The 16,775-nt window shown below is 39.6% G+C and overlaps 1 protein-coding gene across 4 annotated transcripts in view; it reads right to left on the bottom strand.

The window, feature by feature from the left end:
* The window catches only part of DICER1 (dicer 1, ribonuclease III), a 63,583-nt gene extending 48,171 nt beyond the window's left edge, over nt 1-15,412 (bottom strand). For 2 of the 4 annotated variants that reach the window (XM_063160030.1, XM_063160034.1), the window contains exon 1: nt 15,116-15,256. The gene's annotated coding sequence lies outside the window, so the exon portion shown is untranslated. Of the gene's footprint in view, nt 1-14,563; nt 14,587-15,115; nt 15,257-15,336 lie in introns of those variants that run through there. The other 2 variants (XM_063160031.1, XM_063160032.1) reach the window with 2 other exon arrangements.
* Nucleotides 15,413-16,775: the final 1,363 nt, after the last annotated feature.

Genomic DNA, 16,775 nt, shown 5'->3' with positions numbered 1-16,775 from the left:
TTCTGAGAATCTTGTTAAAAACAAGCAAAAAACACAAAAAGGAAAAATTAGCGACATTTTAGAAACCTGATGTTTAGCAATGTCAATGCATTCTATGAAATAGCAAGGCTCCCCCTTTTTTTTAAATGTCACCTTTTAAGAGCTCAATATTCACGTATTTTATCAACGGGTAGAAGGAAAGAGTTCTAAGATAAGCAGACACTCCTCTGAAATACACCACAAACACAATAAATACTCAAAGCATTAACATAAAAACAAAAATCAGCTCCTATAAAGACATCAGGAGAAGCATCCAAGAAGTGACACAGCAGGCACTTGCACAAATCTCCAGCGCTCTAGAAATCTGCAAGCAACCACAAGTTACTTCTGCAAATCTCAGCCAAGATCTTCAAGCATCTTGACTACTTGCTACTGGAACACTACTAATGCAAAAACCAAGTATCCAAATATTTAAAAGAACACAAAATTATATAAACAGGTTTTATTTTTATTTCATAGAATTGTAATTCAGTCCTTGAAAATAATCACTTTCACAGGATACCTAACTTGCTATTCAAAAAGAACGGTCAGGAAAAGGATAACTGAAGTTTACAGGGTAACACTTGCTGTCACACTAAGCAACAGGCTGAATCTGAAAGACTATCAATGTTCTTGCTCTTCAACATTTTTGACAATTTGAAATTAAACAACTAGTACCTAGAGCAATCAAGTCATTATGGAGACTGTTAACAACTTGAAAATGAAGTTATTTTGTAGTAAGTTCTATGCAACTGAACTCACTAAATCACATGGTTTATTTAGTGAATAATTCTTAGGCAATACAACTGAATTCCAGCAGGAACAAAGTCCTGCATGATCTTTAGGGGGGTAAGGTAAAAACTTCATTTATTATTGGGAAGAAAAAGTACATCTAGGCTAGCATCTTGCCTCTATAATCACAGCTGGTAGCTGAGGGCAGGGGGGAAGGGGTGACTACAGAACAGGACTTATCCTTTTCTTCCTTTTGTTATTTCAGCAACTTAATATTTCAACTATTTTTCTTTGGTTTATTATGGTACAAACAATAAAGTTACATCAGAAACCATAGTACAAAATCCCTACTGCCTCAGATTAATTTGAAAGCAAAATATTCTTTGACATCCAAGGACCTAAGCCTTCATGGAAGTCAGGAAAAAATTATACGCAGGACACACACCTCTCTAAATATAAAAAAAAAATCTAAACTACACAAACACTCTGAAACACATGCATTGGTTTTAACAGCAATTAGAATTAAATTATGCCACATATTTGAGGGCTTTTTGCTGCATAGGAAAACTGCAGCTCAATGTGTAGATTCTAACTCATGGGTAACTATAATATCAGTATCACTTGTAGGGATATCTGACCATATCTGTGAATTTATTTATCATTTGGTCATTTACTTGGGTACCAAATTATTTACTTGTGACGATTTAGTTAATTTAAAGGTTATGTTCAAGCTTTTCAGGCACTTATGTCTTTCTACAGGAAGGCAATTAAGCAGACATTAGAGCAGGGATTTCTCTCTTCCCCAATCTGGGGGCAAGCTGTGAGGCAAGTACAGTTCCAAAGCATTAATTATTCTTGCTTTGGATAAGTAAAAGCAGCAGCTGCCTCCTGAATATAACCCCATGTGGAGACTTCAATCCCATTATTTGCATAAACATAAACCCTTTCTCTGCATGGGGCTGAAAGTCAAGCTCCTCAAAACAGGGGTATTCAACAGTTCACTGTTACCACTGTGCCACAACATCCAAAATTATCAAGTTCCCTACATTACAAAAGGCTTTCTTTGAAGTCCTTAATTGTTTGATGCAAGGCCAGCAGACATTTGGATTGTAAACCAAGCTCTAAAATTTCTAGCAATTCTAAAATGAGCGATCACATCTACTGCAGTCAGCCATATCAATTTATGTACCACCCAAGAACCAGTGCTCAAATTCTAGCCCTAGTTTCAATAAAAACACTAACAAAATAAAAAAGTATTTATCATCAATGGTGAATTAAGCCAACTCTTCCTAGTGCAACCTTAAAATGTGTATTATATGTTGAGTAGCACATTATTTACTCCACATTTTATGTTCTGTTGTTTTCAATTTCATCCTAAAAAAGAACAACTTCTCACCAGTGACACTACTGGGCTTCACGTGGCCTTTCCCTGAAGTGAACTTGTAGGCACACTACTGAAATTTTCTTTAATGTGAAGCTGGGGTGAAGTCAGTATTAAATTAATACAAATATGTAGTACAAAGAAACCTTTTTCCTCCCAAATTTAGAGGACATTCAAAGCTCCTCAGCTGTCGAGAATTCATCAAAGAGAAAAAAACCCCACAACAACCAAAAAACATACTTGATTATTTTATTGAAGGAAAATATGTGAATTAACTTTCAAAGACAGGCCCACTAGGTTGTTATTTTTGTTTTGTTTGCTTCTTGTTGGGTTTGTCTTTGTTTTTCTTTTGGAATATGTAAGAATATGCAAAGGTGAGGATGCTAACCAGGTTGAGTCAACACCCCTGGAGGTGTTTAATGAAATGTGTCCATGTGGCACTTAGGGACGTGGCTTTGGGTGGACTGGCCAGTCTTACATTGATAGCTGGATTTTAGGGGTCTCTTCCCTAAATCATGTGGAATTCTACAATCCTATGAAAATGCTCTGTGGCAAACTAAGAGCGTTGCAAGGGCTCTCACACAAGACACGAGCAGAATAAATGTGCCTCATGTAAAATAATGTGACTCAATTCCAAAGTGGAGAAGCTATAGTTATTTCCCTGTATGTAAATACATACACTTAGACAAGGACATGAGCATTCCTTCACGTTCTTTACAGTTAAACTAATATAAGACTTCAGCAGATCTTACCAATTAACAGCTTTTATCTTTTAATGCAATCTTTATTTTTCAATATTGTCCAATAAAGCAAACATTTCCACACTGGCTGGGGTTCAAAAGTGGTGAGAAGCCATAAATATTACATTTTACCAGTATAATGCTCCAAGCCTCATGTAGCAATTTCATACCACAAGTTAGCTGGAGCACTGCTGACCTTCCAAAACAACTGACACAACACTGAAGCTGAATCAAAAATATTCAACAATTTACTTGGCAAAAAGATAACGACAGAAGAGCTGAATCCCTTATTTAAGGCAAAGTGGTAAAAATACCTACATGATAAGACATGTTTGTTCTGTGTACTGTCAGTCCTGAGTTATTGGTAGGAAAAACTGGAATGATTTGTACAGACTTGAGGACTTCCTCTTGTGCTAAGTAACTCCAAAGGTTTTTATCTTCAATTAAAGCTTCTTTTTTAATAGATGCCTTAAATCAAATTCTAAGGTTTAGGAGTAAACAAGGAATCCTAACTGAATTTGAAAAATAAAAATATTTAAGATCTACAAAATGCCATGTGGACAGTTTCTTTCCCCCGATATGTGGGGTCAGAGGTGTCCAAATATTGACTGAGAAGCTTTGTATTTTCTTTCCTTCTTTGAAAGCTTTTCATATTATGATCAACCATGAAAGCTGGAACAAGGTCAAACATTCTTCACTGCTAAAAGAGGAGGTGGTTTAACCAGTTCATAAAGGTCCCTTAGCTCCAATCCTGCTGCAACTAAGCACCACTAAACCTTGCAGAGATCCCAATCAGAAAACAGACCCATCCCTGATTCATCCATCAATCTTGCTCAGTAGCAAAACAAATTCAGGACGAAAAAGAATAAATTGAGAAAATAGGTGTACTTGAGAGAGTTCTCTGAATGTATATTGATAGGTATCTTTTCCTTATGCCAAATGTAGATTACAGTTCAGAGCAGTATTACTCCAATTTTCTGCATTAGGTCTGCTAACACAATATAGTGATGGATACTCTTAATTATGTGGGTTAAAAAAATATATGTAAGTTGTTCCTGCTCATTGAATGCTAACAAAAGCTCTAAAACCTGAAATAAGCTGCTTTACTACAGCAATCATTAAAAAAAAATATTTGGGAGGCATGAAGGTGGAGGTAACTTTTTACCTTTTATTTTCCAGAATGGAGTGAGAGCTATTCCTGCATATATACAAAAGCATTCCCAGATATGCAAATGACAGGATTGTTCCAGACATTAAAGCAGTTGTAAATACTGGATATAGTATTTACTGAATACTCATTTAAAATTATTATAGAGGCAATTTAGAAGGAAAGAGAAACTAAATTATTTTTAATTCAATTTTTTATATTATTATCTAAAACTACTCAGGCCTGAGAAATAATGTTTTAAAGGAGTTAAATCCTTGTAAATAGTGCAACTGAAGGTTTCTGACACTATGCTGGGTTCTGGAAGCAATATAACAAAGTTACTTTAGTAGTAAACCTGTCAATTAACTTTTCCACTAAGCACAACTCAGAATTAATATATTCCTAAACTCGTTTCCATTCCAGTCCCTGTTTGTATTATTGACACAATATTACATTAAAAAAGACACACATATGTACAGGACCCTAGTCCACAGCCATTAGTTGAAGAGAGTTTCTTCCTTCTGTAGTATTAACACAGTCCTGCAATTCAGTCAGTTGTGAACTGCATTTCAGAGCAGAACACAAACATACAAGTTTGAGTAGAGACTCCTATCAAAAACAACAGGGCAGATTTTGCTGTATTCAAGATTACTGGCTCCACAAATCCTGGTTTTTAAAAACCAGAAAATACAAAGTGAAAGAAAGAAATCCTTCCTGTTCTTACCACATTAGCTGTAGTTTGCATTGATGTTGCCAAACCACCAATTATTATGCCTGGTATCATCTAATTACCAGAAGTACAGTAGCTTGATTGCAGCAACATTCAGTAGCCAACATGTAGCAAGTATGAGCAAAACCTCTGAGGTGTTTTTTTTAATTCAATAGTTCTCAATTTTCAGAAAAAAAATGCAGCCAAATTCTGTGAGGCTGCCTAGCAGCTGCACTGGCAGAGCCTGGACTACCTCCCTTTCTGCTGCTGCTGTGCTCAGCTCCTGCTTTAGATCTTTTAAGGCCTACCACAAGAACACAGCAACAGCCTGGCAGGCACATTCCTGGTGGCTAACAAGGAATGACCTGAAAGGACAGAAGAATGAGATAAGCAGTAGAATACATCTCCTCCATTCTGAATGAGGGAAACAAAATTCAAATTCACATCCCAACTCACACAGTTATCACTGTATCACTCCTGCAGTCTGGGCAGCTCTGCACCTGCATCAACTCTTGCACTTAATGATGAGCACTGCATTAAGAGTACTTTCTTACCCACATTTATTCTCACAGTACCCTGCAGCTGACCAATTCCAGCAGGTCAGACTATGCTTCTCCAGAGATCAATCAAGCCCAGACTCTCTGAAGACATCCACGAAGCAGCACAGAAGTGAAGGGCAGCAGTAATGAACACACAGTCAGACTGGATGGATCAGAAGAAACACTGAGAGCATGCAAGCGACTAAGAACTTGAATTAGTTATGAGGGAATAAGGAAAGGTGCAAGATTCTAGAAGCAAACCAAAAAAGACATGAATGCAATCAAAGATTTGGAAAAGCAGAGATACTTCAGATTAAAAAAAAAAAAAAGAAAAAAAAACAAACCAAAAACCCCAAAACTTTACTGTAACTCTTTATATACGAAATAATTTCTTTTATCAAGAAGGAATAATCAAGCATTTTAAAGTTAATTACTCCACCATTAACATGTCAATACAGCAAATCCAATTAAATCAGAGGTATTAACATCCCCAATTTTGATGCATACTGGTAAGCATCCCAGATTTATACTAGGAAAACTTAAATCTAGGGTTATTACAAAACTACCCTATTAGTTGGGAACTTACATTGTTTTTATAGTTTTCCTTAGAAATGACTGCATCCATATTGATAACATTTAGGCTGATTCACAACACAGGCACCTGACTAAGAAGAAGAATAGCATCACAGCCATCAACGTTGCAGCAATCACACCATTACCCTTATTCATTGTTATACTGAATTATGTAGAACAGCTTTCCCCCTGCATACTCTGGTGTATTTAGAAAGAATTTGTAACTCAATTAATGCAAACTTATACTACATTTATAATAACAGAAGTTGAAATTATTCAGAATAAATATTTAAATACAAATGACTTTCAATTTCATTGACTAATCATTTGCTTTCATCAGCTAATGAGCAGCTTATTTGAGTGGGCATACATAGATGCATTAAGATGCCTAAAGAGGCAGATAATTGATGACTTCCAGAATGACTTAAGCAGATTACATGCCTAACTTTCAATGGAGATTTCTCTCTTCTTCCTCAGCACTGCTTTCTCAATACTGAACAGGTAGTCTCTCACTTCTCTTTAACTATTGATTTTAAGAATTTACCTTTTTCATAATTTCCTAATTTACAATTCAAGCTACTTCAAATATATACTAAGACTGTTGAAAAAAAAAAAAAAAAACAACCAAAAAAACAATCCACTAAAGCAAAAAAGAAATCCCAAAAACCAACATCTAGGCTTCTAAGACTTGTAACAGGAAGGTAGTTTTGAAATAAAATTTTAAAGGTATGTGATTTTTAATTTAAGAATTAAGTTTGACCTTGTTGCAGACAAGACACTAGAGAAACTGAGACTAATCAACTAAAGCAATGAAGTACATTGAAAAGCAAGAGTGCCTTAAATCCTTATGAGCAAGCTGTCACTGAGAAGAGTGACCTTATTACTCCTCTTTTAGTAGGATTAAGAATGCAGCATGTGCAGAGGTTTTACATCCCATCATTTCACCAGATCGGTATTTCACTTTTACTTCCTCAAATATGCTTATAAAAATCTGCAGCTGGTTGTACAAATGTTTCCAAAACAACCAGAGAAGAAATAAATTCCTGATGTAAACAAAGCACAGGAAAGATTCTTTCCATTTTATCATTTTTTTTTCATTTTCACTCAGCAGCAAGACAAAACACTGCATAATAAAGGCTTCCTGGTGACAGCTTACCATGCATTTTGTACAAGCACTGTTACACCCCCAAAGCATCACCCTCACTCTCTCTTCAATCCACCTGCTGCCCCCACAACTGTTCCCAAGTCATCAGTGACCACAGACAACTCAGACCATAACAGAATGAAAGAAATCACACAGAATAATTTGTTTCTTAGATGAATCTTGATTACTGCACTGATATTATAATTACTTTTATTAAAAAGTAGTTCATATCTCAGAATAGTACATGCTAAAGAAGTACTATTAGTAACAACTAAAGAAGTACTATTAGTAACAACTAAAGAAGTACTATTAGTAACAACTAAAGAAGTACTATTAGTAACAACTAAAGAAGTACTATTAGTAACAACTAAAGAAGTACTATTAGTAACAACTAAAGAAGTACTATTAGTAACAACTAAAGAAGTACTATTAGTAACAACTAAAGAAGTACTATTAGTAACAACTAAAGAAGTTGTTAATACAACTGTTTTTTTATTTAACTTTCATAGCATAATTTTCCCCTCACTTTGTGCCTATCCTGGATTTACCACAACTGATTTTCATGCACAAACCCACAAAACTACTGTCATAGCACACTTGTTTATAACAGTAGCTATTAACAGTAAGTGAGAAAGTATAAAGTTGAGAAAAACATGGTAGAATTATTTTAATTAATTGGTGAGAAGTAGTAGTTTGAGATTAGTTTTCATGAGACTGTACATCCAATCTGATGACAACCTAGTGCTCAATGAAGGAACTCCACTGTCACTGCTCCTTCCCTTCTCTAACAGCTTTGACACTTGTCTGACTTTCTGGCAGAAAAATAGCTCAGGACAATACAACCAAGTGGTATTTTTTTCCTTGACCAAGGCAAGTTTTCTACTGGCTCAGCAATTTGAATTAAGTAGTTGATATGGATCAGAGGAGTATTAGAGCTGCCATGAGGAGGAGGTTGCCATCCACTTTGACAGTCACTTGAATGCCTTCATTACAGAAAACAAGGAAATTGGATTCAACAGGTTTTTGACTGTGCAATTTAAAATCAGACACCAGCTTCTTTTCTCTATTGCCAACTGCTGCTGAACTGTGTTACAGAGATCAGTAAAAATTCCAACCCCAAAACTTCTTCCTGTGTGGTCCAAAATTATTTAAATGGTGCCAGAGGAAACACCTACAGGCAGCAGACTGCAGTACAGGGATGAACCGATGAAGGGTTTGAACAATTCCTATCAGCTGACAATGAATACATTAGTAGCACTAGTGGCACACTACTCCAAATGCCTGCCAGAAATCAGCACCTGCTTCATCCTTATGCCAGTCACCACATCCCCCAAAATTGTCCAGTAATTCCTTGCAGAGCCTCATCAGCTGAGATAACAACTGGCCAGTAGCGAGTTTCAACGAATCATGAGTTTTGTCACTAAAAACTCATCCTGTACTCAGTTTAGGCAACTCATAGTCATTAGAAGACCATTTTCCAGATAACTTACTATTAATCAAGGCAGGTTTACCTTCTTAACTTCAACACAGCAAAGCATTAACTATGCAAAGATTACAACAGGGAAAATTGCTCATCTCCTGGAAGCTGATCATACGTCTTTCAAAGACCCACGGAGCTCATAAATGTCTTTGGCATTCCTCCAATCCTTTTTTTAATTAAATACTTGAAGATAAAAATGCTTTTCTTTCCTAAAACCTACACACTTTCTCCTCCAGAGCTTCATCACCCATCATGCCTCAAACCCATTGCTTTCAAATCCCTCAGTAGGTGGTACAGCCACACTTCTGTGGTGGAAGATTTAATTAACTCAGAGCCGTTGTGACTGATTGCACAGTAAACAAATCAATTTATCTATTCACTATATAAACCTATGGATAGATTTGGTATACATTTCTGGAAATACCTGGATATGTTTTTATTTTTTGATTTATAATCTTTGAAAGTATACAGACAGTTTCTTGCTGCCCTATCACTCACAGCTCACTATCTCTTTTTAGAGTTTAATATTCTTTAGGAACAATGAAGAAAAGAAAAACTTTCCTCACACGCTTTTTTTACAAGTTGTAAAAAATTGTGAGGCTGTCCTTGAGACCTTGCTGGCAGTAACTGTAGAAATAATGAAAAAGATACAAAGATAATCCCATGGCTCTCAGTAACAAGCTTCTGTCACTTCCCCCTTACAGTCTCTGCCATTCACGCTGACTCTGTTCATTAAACCGGTAGAAAACATTCAGATTCCAATTTTCCTCTTACTTTGTTTCACACCAACAGCAAAGTATAAGCAGCAAGAACAAATGACAAGAACACACATGTCATCCTGAGGACTCAAAAAACACACACCAGAAACAGAGGTTTACATGTGTGCTTGTTTGGGGTATTTTTGTTTTAAGAAGCAGTATACTTTTTTTGTGCTCATTATCTATCTCCAATAGTAATTTAGTTTCTACAGTCTTGGAGGTCATTGAGATAGCACTATGTTACACAGCAAGAACCATGAAAAATTATCTTCAGAAGCTGGGGGCAAAGGGAGAAGCATAGATTTTTTTGCCCCAAAACAAATTTTAGCGTCGTTAAGAAGGGATCAGACCTCTGTTATGTAGCAAGTTGACAACATGGGCATTTGACTTTAGTTGAAAGATGGAAAAGGTTGTGGGTCACTAAAAAACAACTGACCAGACTTTTGCTTGTATTGTAAGCACATTCATTTTATGTCTTCTTCCAGAAACAAAGCTGGTAGCCATTGACCATGAAGATATAGCAAAGAACAAGTTTGCCTGCTCAGAAAGACACAGCTTCAGTGAGGAGTTAAAAGTCTTACTTAAGATTGATCCCAGACACTAATATCCTGAATAAAGAAGATACACTATAAATTAATATTATTAATTCATAAAGCCCCAGTTAAGAAGATTCAATACATTTAAATGTTTTCAGGTATGCAGAATATAAATACCTGAAAAATGCCTTTTATTTATGCACTTTAAAGTTAAACACAAAAGAGGAGGTGAAAACAAAAACACCTGAATTAACTTGCCAAAATTTAGTGAGAGAAGTTAAGTCTTCTATGGTTTGAGAGCTGTCTAGAATTCAGACCACCCCTACAAGTTTTTACTACAAACTACAAGGCAACTTCACCTTCAGATAGATAGCTAAGCCTTTTTCATTAATTTTTGCTTGAACAAAAAATATAGAGCAGAAAGATGATAAAAGGCCAGTAACAGTTCAAAGAAAGCTGTAAGGAATTTGGTCTAGATCAGAAACCAAGGAGACTTTGCAAACGAAAGAGAAACATGAATTGCAAAGGTAGCCAGCCCAGACATGCTTGCATAGCTAAATCACCTCAGTGGAATCAAAAAAATGAACTTTAAAAAGCAAAATGTATTTACTTCACTTCCTCAGAAAAAGGGATTTATGCAATCAATAAGTGGGCAGGCCTAAAACTCCAATTCAGTTTTCAAAAACAGAATCATGAAATTCTTATATTTAAGACCAATTTCTTTACTGCTACCCAGCTACTTACTAGCATCTCAGCTGAGGAAAAGGCTGCTACATGGCTTGACAAATTATCAAGAATCAGAATCCAAAGAGGACACAGGCATCAGAAATCAGGTTTTAATAACTAACAATAAGGGGTTGGGTCAAACATGCATTTGGGGTCGGGTTTTTTTTATGTTTGTATGTGTGTTTACACAAATGAAAAAACACAATGATACTGATATTCAAAACAAACAAAGAAAAATCCCAAGGCCAGCTTGGGTCAGTCCCAAACTGACCATCTGTTTCCAGCAACCAACCCTGCAAGTCAGAAACCACCCTGGTGCTCCTCAGATCTCTCACACTCATTCAATGAACCCAAAGGAATGAATCCTTTATAAAGAATAACAGAATATTTAAAACATGGGCAGAAACTGATCCTACCAGCTTACATCACAGAAGTACTGAGTCCCTGACATAAAGAGAAGAAAGCACAGCAAACCAAGATTTTCTACTACAAAAGATCAAGAGAGAACTCTTGATTTTGTGTCTTGGTAAGAAGGAACTCACTAGTAACACCCATGCCAACCAAAACACAGATCACAACTGGCAAGTGTATTGCACTTCAAGGAAGGACCACAACAAGCAGCACTGAAGTCTCTTGGATCCAGGAGTATTTACAACAGGAGAAACTGGAAAATATTGCCCTTTCTTCTCTTTCCCATCAGAGAACAGCTTTTCAACACCTCCAGCTGTGCAGCAAAACAAGTAAATTCCTTGACACGAGTTTCAGTTCTCTGCTTCTTGACTGCATGATTTTGAAGGTAACAAATATAATGGAAAACTGATTGAACTAATGCAGTCTGCAATACAGACTGCAATACAGACTGCAATATTTCTGCAATACAGAGCAGAAATAAAAAGGGAATTCCAAATATACTACTCAACATGCATTATATTACTAGATAAGCATGCAAGAACTATCAAAACCAAGAGTTTACCTAATATTATTATATGGCACACATTAAAGTGGGCACTACTTTGTTCTCTAGATTAAGTCTTCTAGAATGTTTATTTTAGTAACAGTCCTAAAGCCACCATATCCCCCCAGTCAATACAGTTTAGACACCAAAACTTGAAATACCAACAAAGACTGTAACTTCAGCTAAAAAATGAACTTTTAGCTTTTACTATACAACAAGTTTCTTCTCTTCTGGTTTCTCACAATACATAAGGTACTCACAAAAGGCTTAAGGATGAAAAAATAGACGTCAAGAAGGTGTAAAGCAAAATCATGCCTTCTGATCTACTCCAACTATTATTAGCCTTCAGGACATAGCATTCTAAAAGCACATTCCAACCATTTTACAGAAGCTCCTGTTTTGTACAACACTCTAATTATACTTTTACTTTCTTTAAAAGTAGCACTTCCTAAAAATATCTATATAAATAAAACCAAACTTCTATCAGTCTGAAGAATTTATTTGAACACATGAAGGTGATGGGATACAGATGGCTGGTGGTTGGTCACAGTCAGGCACTGGGACACAGGAGCCACCTTGCTGTTCTGCCAACAACCTACCAGGCTCAGCATACCCCCTAGTTTGTATTACCTACATGAGAGGGAAAAAGGTCAGAGAGAATTATGGACAGCAGAACAATCTATCTCAGAATGTTCTGAAGCTCTACTTGCTGCCTGATAGCGATGCCTTTTCACTGGCCCTAAAATCACAAACCAGACACAGGTGACAAAAAGGGGTCACCTTTACAAGGGTCCTTATGGTGCACAACATGCTGGAAGAAAAGTGCCAAAGATGCACACATAAAATAAAGCAGATACAATTTCTGTATGTTTAGAACTTAGCATAACCTACAAGAATCCCCAATTAGAGACATAGGTGATGAGGTAATTCCCCCCTGGTTCTACCCTTTTCTGAAACTCCCCCTAGGACAATAACTAAACTTTGTTCATGAAAATGTGTCTGGAGAAGTCATTTTGACCGCAGTTCCCGGAGGACCTAACCTTGGACCCCCAGGGCTTGGTGCCACTGGGGAATTTCTTTTGTCTTTCTGTCCAATGGAGTAGGTAAAATACCAGCTACAAATATAATACAAGGCTACAGAGCTACAAATATATATGTAAAGAATATAGTGAATATATAAAAGCAAAAAAGGCAAAAACCCCTTTGGTATCAATAAATTAACCTATGCCCCAAAATAAAAAACCTGTCTGTAGTCTTGGCACTTACTGTAACGCTCATCGACCCTAAAGCCCCAGAATCCTTTTCAAAATCTTCCTGAATTCTCGCTCTCACTTTTATTCTAGAGCTTATCTGAAGAGAAATCAAATTATTTCAGCTGTTTTATCCATTCTGCTTAATAACTCCTTGCTCTTTTAAGAATGCATGTGTTTTCATTTGGTTTGCAGTAATTTGCATTCAGTACAGATCAATGCACATTTAGTTAGTTCACACTGAAAGCCAGAATAGATCAGATACACTCAGACTCTGAGCACCTGTGCTGAAGCAAATCCATACACTTTCCTGAAAAAGTGGCAAAGTACTTTGCACATTTTTGAGGTGGGAAAGGAGAAACATGTATTGTCTACAAAAAAAAAACAAAAACCAAAAAACATGAAAATACATCTGTTTTTGAACGGCAGGTTTTAGGTTTTTTCCATTTGTAGGCTACAGATGAACAATGTATTTTTAAAAAGAAAGAAAGAAAAAAGTATAACTCCTAGGAAAACATTAGTGTAATATAACAGACAAAACAGCTTGGTTGGCTTCCCCCTACCAGTAACCAGTGGAGGACATGCATGGAGCTGTGTAATTGCAGAGCAGGCAGAAGTACCTTCCGAGGACCAGCCACCTTGGTGTTTGCCAAGACTGAAAAGATCCTCTGCTTTTTAGAGCCTGGGATGAATTTCACTACCAATTACTTGTTTCAATTGTCTGGTAAACTTCTGGCATTCCAAATAGACTGATGCACCACATCTGTCAGTTACACACAGTGTAAAGGAGTATCACATTTGTGTTCAGTCTGTAGGATACAGAAATCCTTCAAAAAAAGGAGAAACAAGCAAACAATCAACATTTCCCTCTTCTACTTTCTTCATGACTCCCTCTGTGATGTTTGTTATCCCCTCACTGGTACGTCCTTCCTCATGTGAAAAGCCCTAGTCAGTTTTCCATCTACACTTCTCCTAGCCTAATACAACCTTTCTAAATTAGAAGGGAGATAAAGAGAAAATACCCAAACTGCATTTAATATTAAACACATGGGCTGAGAACAGGTTTACACAATCACACACTGATGTCACTGTCTTCTCAATTAATTGCTAAATCTCGTATTAATTGCTTTGTGGCTGCCAAGCACTGACCTGCCACTTTCACAGAACTGAATTATCAGGATGCTTTGAAGAACAGCAGTAGCTAATTCAGGGTCAACGCTTCTGAATAAATATATACATATTTTTAACCCTACCAATTAATAAAGTAACAACCCAATTATTAAACATGTAAAAAAAACCACCTTCCAGCTGAAAACTGCTAGTAGCATCTTCAAAGCTCATGGACCACAGTGTGGAGATAGACAATAAGAAAGACTCTTCTAAGAGAGGAATAGTTATGAAATGAATTTCAGTTAGTGTCTGTATGAACTTGCTAAAACAAGCACCACCTCCACCTACAGAACACGCACGTGCAGTCAGCATTTCAACAGAGCATCCAGAGTGACTTATTTAAAGAAAACACATAAAATACAGTAAAACAGGGCAAACTGAGTGTCTGCAAAGGTAACTTTTGATTAACACGTTTACGGAAAGAAAACGGAAGACAATCTTCCAACCTACACACTTTCACCACTTGAGCCAACCACCTAATTTGAAGACCAAAATCTTAACATCAAAAATACTCAAAGCTGATCTGAAGTGCGAAACATCCTCTGGCCTGTCAGCAGGTAACCGAGATTCACTATTCATTTTGAGAGTCACTTTTATTGAACCACTAAATGCTGATTAAGCGTAATGCACACAAAAAATACCAATTTTTTATTAGATATCAGTACCACTCCTATTTTCTACTCATGCGGGCTACATCTATGTTACCTAACACAGCAACAAGTCCTGTGCAAAAATATATGTCTCTTAACCTTGCACTTTTCACGCACATCCACACAGCAGAAGGTCTGCCTTTAATCTTGCTGCCTTAATTTACCCTGGAAAAGGACGGAAAGGAAGCAAAGAAGAGCAAGACGTTTTTACACCGCCTTTAACATCAGCACTGCTGAGTTTGAACTCCTTCACCACCCGCCACTGCTTTTCCCGACACGGCGGGAGGGCCCCGAGCCCCGGGAGGCTCCGGCGCGGCTGCCCGGGGGGCGCCGCTCACAGACAAAGCCGAGCGGGGCCGCAGCAAGGCCCGGCCGAGCGGGCCCCGCCGGCGCCGGGGGAGCTGCCCAGGCCGATCGCGGGGCCCGGGCGCCGGCGGCCGCTGGGGCGGAGGCGGGGCAGCACCGCCCGGGCCCCGGGAGGGAGGGACGGGCTGCCGCCATCCCACCCCGCCGGCGGCGGCGGCGCCGGGGCCGCGGGAGCTGCGGCCAGCGGGCGCGACACACCCGCGCTCGGCCGCCATGCAGCTCCCGGCGCGCCATCTCCTACCTGCTCGGACCGGACCCAGCCCGGCGCTTCTCCCTACTACAGGCCGCGTCTCATTGTGCTCCCGCCGCCGCCATTTCCCCGCCGCCGCCGCCTCAGTCCCCGCAGCTGTCAGGTCCCTCCATTCACCTGGGCCCGGGACGGCCTCCCCCTCCCTCCCTTGCCCCTGCGCTACGGCCGGCGCTACGCAAACGGAGCGCCGCCCCCGCCCCTCCCGCCCGTACCAACGGGGGCCGCCCAGCGCCCGCGGCGCAACCCCGCTCCGAGAATTCCGCCCTGCGCAGTCCGCACGCCCCGCATCCCCACACGCTATGAGAGGACGCAGGCGATTGGCGGCCGCAGCCGGGTAAAAGGTGAAAGGTTCGCCCGGCGACCAATGGGAGGGCGGGATACAGCGACTGCCGGAGAGCCGCCGGCGCTCACGTGCGTGCGCGCTCCCGCCCCTCCCCCGGCGGAGCGGAGCGGGCGCTCGGCCGTGCCCGCGGCGGGCGGGTCTCGCGCGCTGGGGCGGGGGGCGCTGAGGCGAGGGCGGCGCCCGCCATCTTGGGAGGGAGGCCGAGGGCCGGGCCTTCGCTCCGTGTGCCACTGAGGGTCACGGAGTGCCGGATCTGGGGGAATAGGGTTGTTCTTTCTCACGGCAGGCCGTAGGGGAAAAAGGTGATCCCTTTTGGTGATCCCTCCCTCAGCAGCGCTGAGCTGCTCTCTATCAAAAATCCCACCTTTCCACAACTGGTGGCCATTTCCATAAGAAGTCACCTCCCTGCCAACGGGCAAAGAGTCACTTTTCCACTGGGTAGCCTACAGTCCTTGCTGGTGTAGGGCCCAGAAGTGGAAGAAGAAAGGACAGCTGAAGGTGGTTGGGTTGTGTGGACTCCCAAGGCAGCATTGCTTTCTGTCACTGTGTGAGGCAGATTGTTGCCTGGCTGGAGCACTGGTCTCACTCCAGTGCTTTGGCAACACTCCATTGATCTAGTAGATGTTACTACTAAATATTTTTAGAAGTGCCCTGAAATATCTGGAATTAAGCAGCTGGTGTAGGGTAAGGTTTTGGCACCACCAAAACCCTTCAGGTAGAGGTGAATGAGTTACATTTGTTTTAAGCCAGGGGACCAAGTGAGAGTCTCCTGTGGTCTCATGTGCTTGCACAAGGACTGGATGGTGATCGACCTTGGTGGCCTGATAAAGAAGATGGCCATAAATGCGATACCACTGCTGGCCAGCCAGTGCCCTTGTAAGTTGTGTGGAAGGCAATGTGTTTTCACTGGAAGATCTGTCACTGGATGACCAGCTTCCTCCTTCCATCTGCTCTCTTCCAGGGACTTGCCATTGTAACACAACCATTTTAACACAGCTATGCCTGCAAAATCAGTATGAAAAATAAAGCTGACTGGAGCACTCCTAAGATTCGTTAAAAACAACCCAACTAAAATTACTTCAGATTCAAAGTGATCTAGAGGCCTGGGGTATTATCAAATTAAGTATTTTCTTGGCACAAACCTCTGCTGCTGTTTAGAGCACAACTTCTCAAGTGCCTGCCATTCTGTTGTTAAATGTTACAGTACTGGGTATTTTTATAGGATTGAAAGGGCATCCTTCTGTTTTTTTATGGATGGAAGAATAATTATATCCCATGACAAAAGCTGAGGAAGAAGAGCAGCTGTTC

Source organism: Melospiza melodia, chromosome 6, assembly GCF_035770615.1.
Source record: "Melospiza melodia melodia isolate bMelMel2 chromosome 6, bMelMel2.pri, whole genome shotgun sequence".
Lineage (NCBI taxonomy): Eukaryota > Metazoa > Chordata > Aves > Passeriformes > Passerellidae > Melospiza > Melospiza melodia.
Note: the sequence above shows the minus strand (reverse complement) of the source record. Positions and strands in the feature narration are given on the sequence as shown.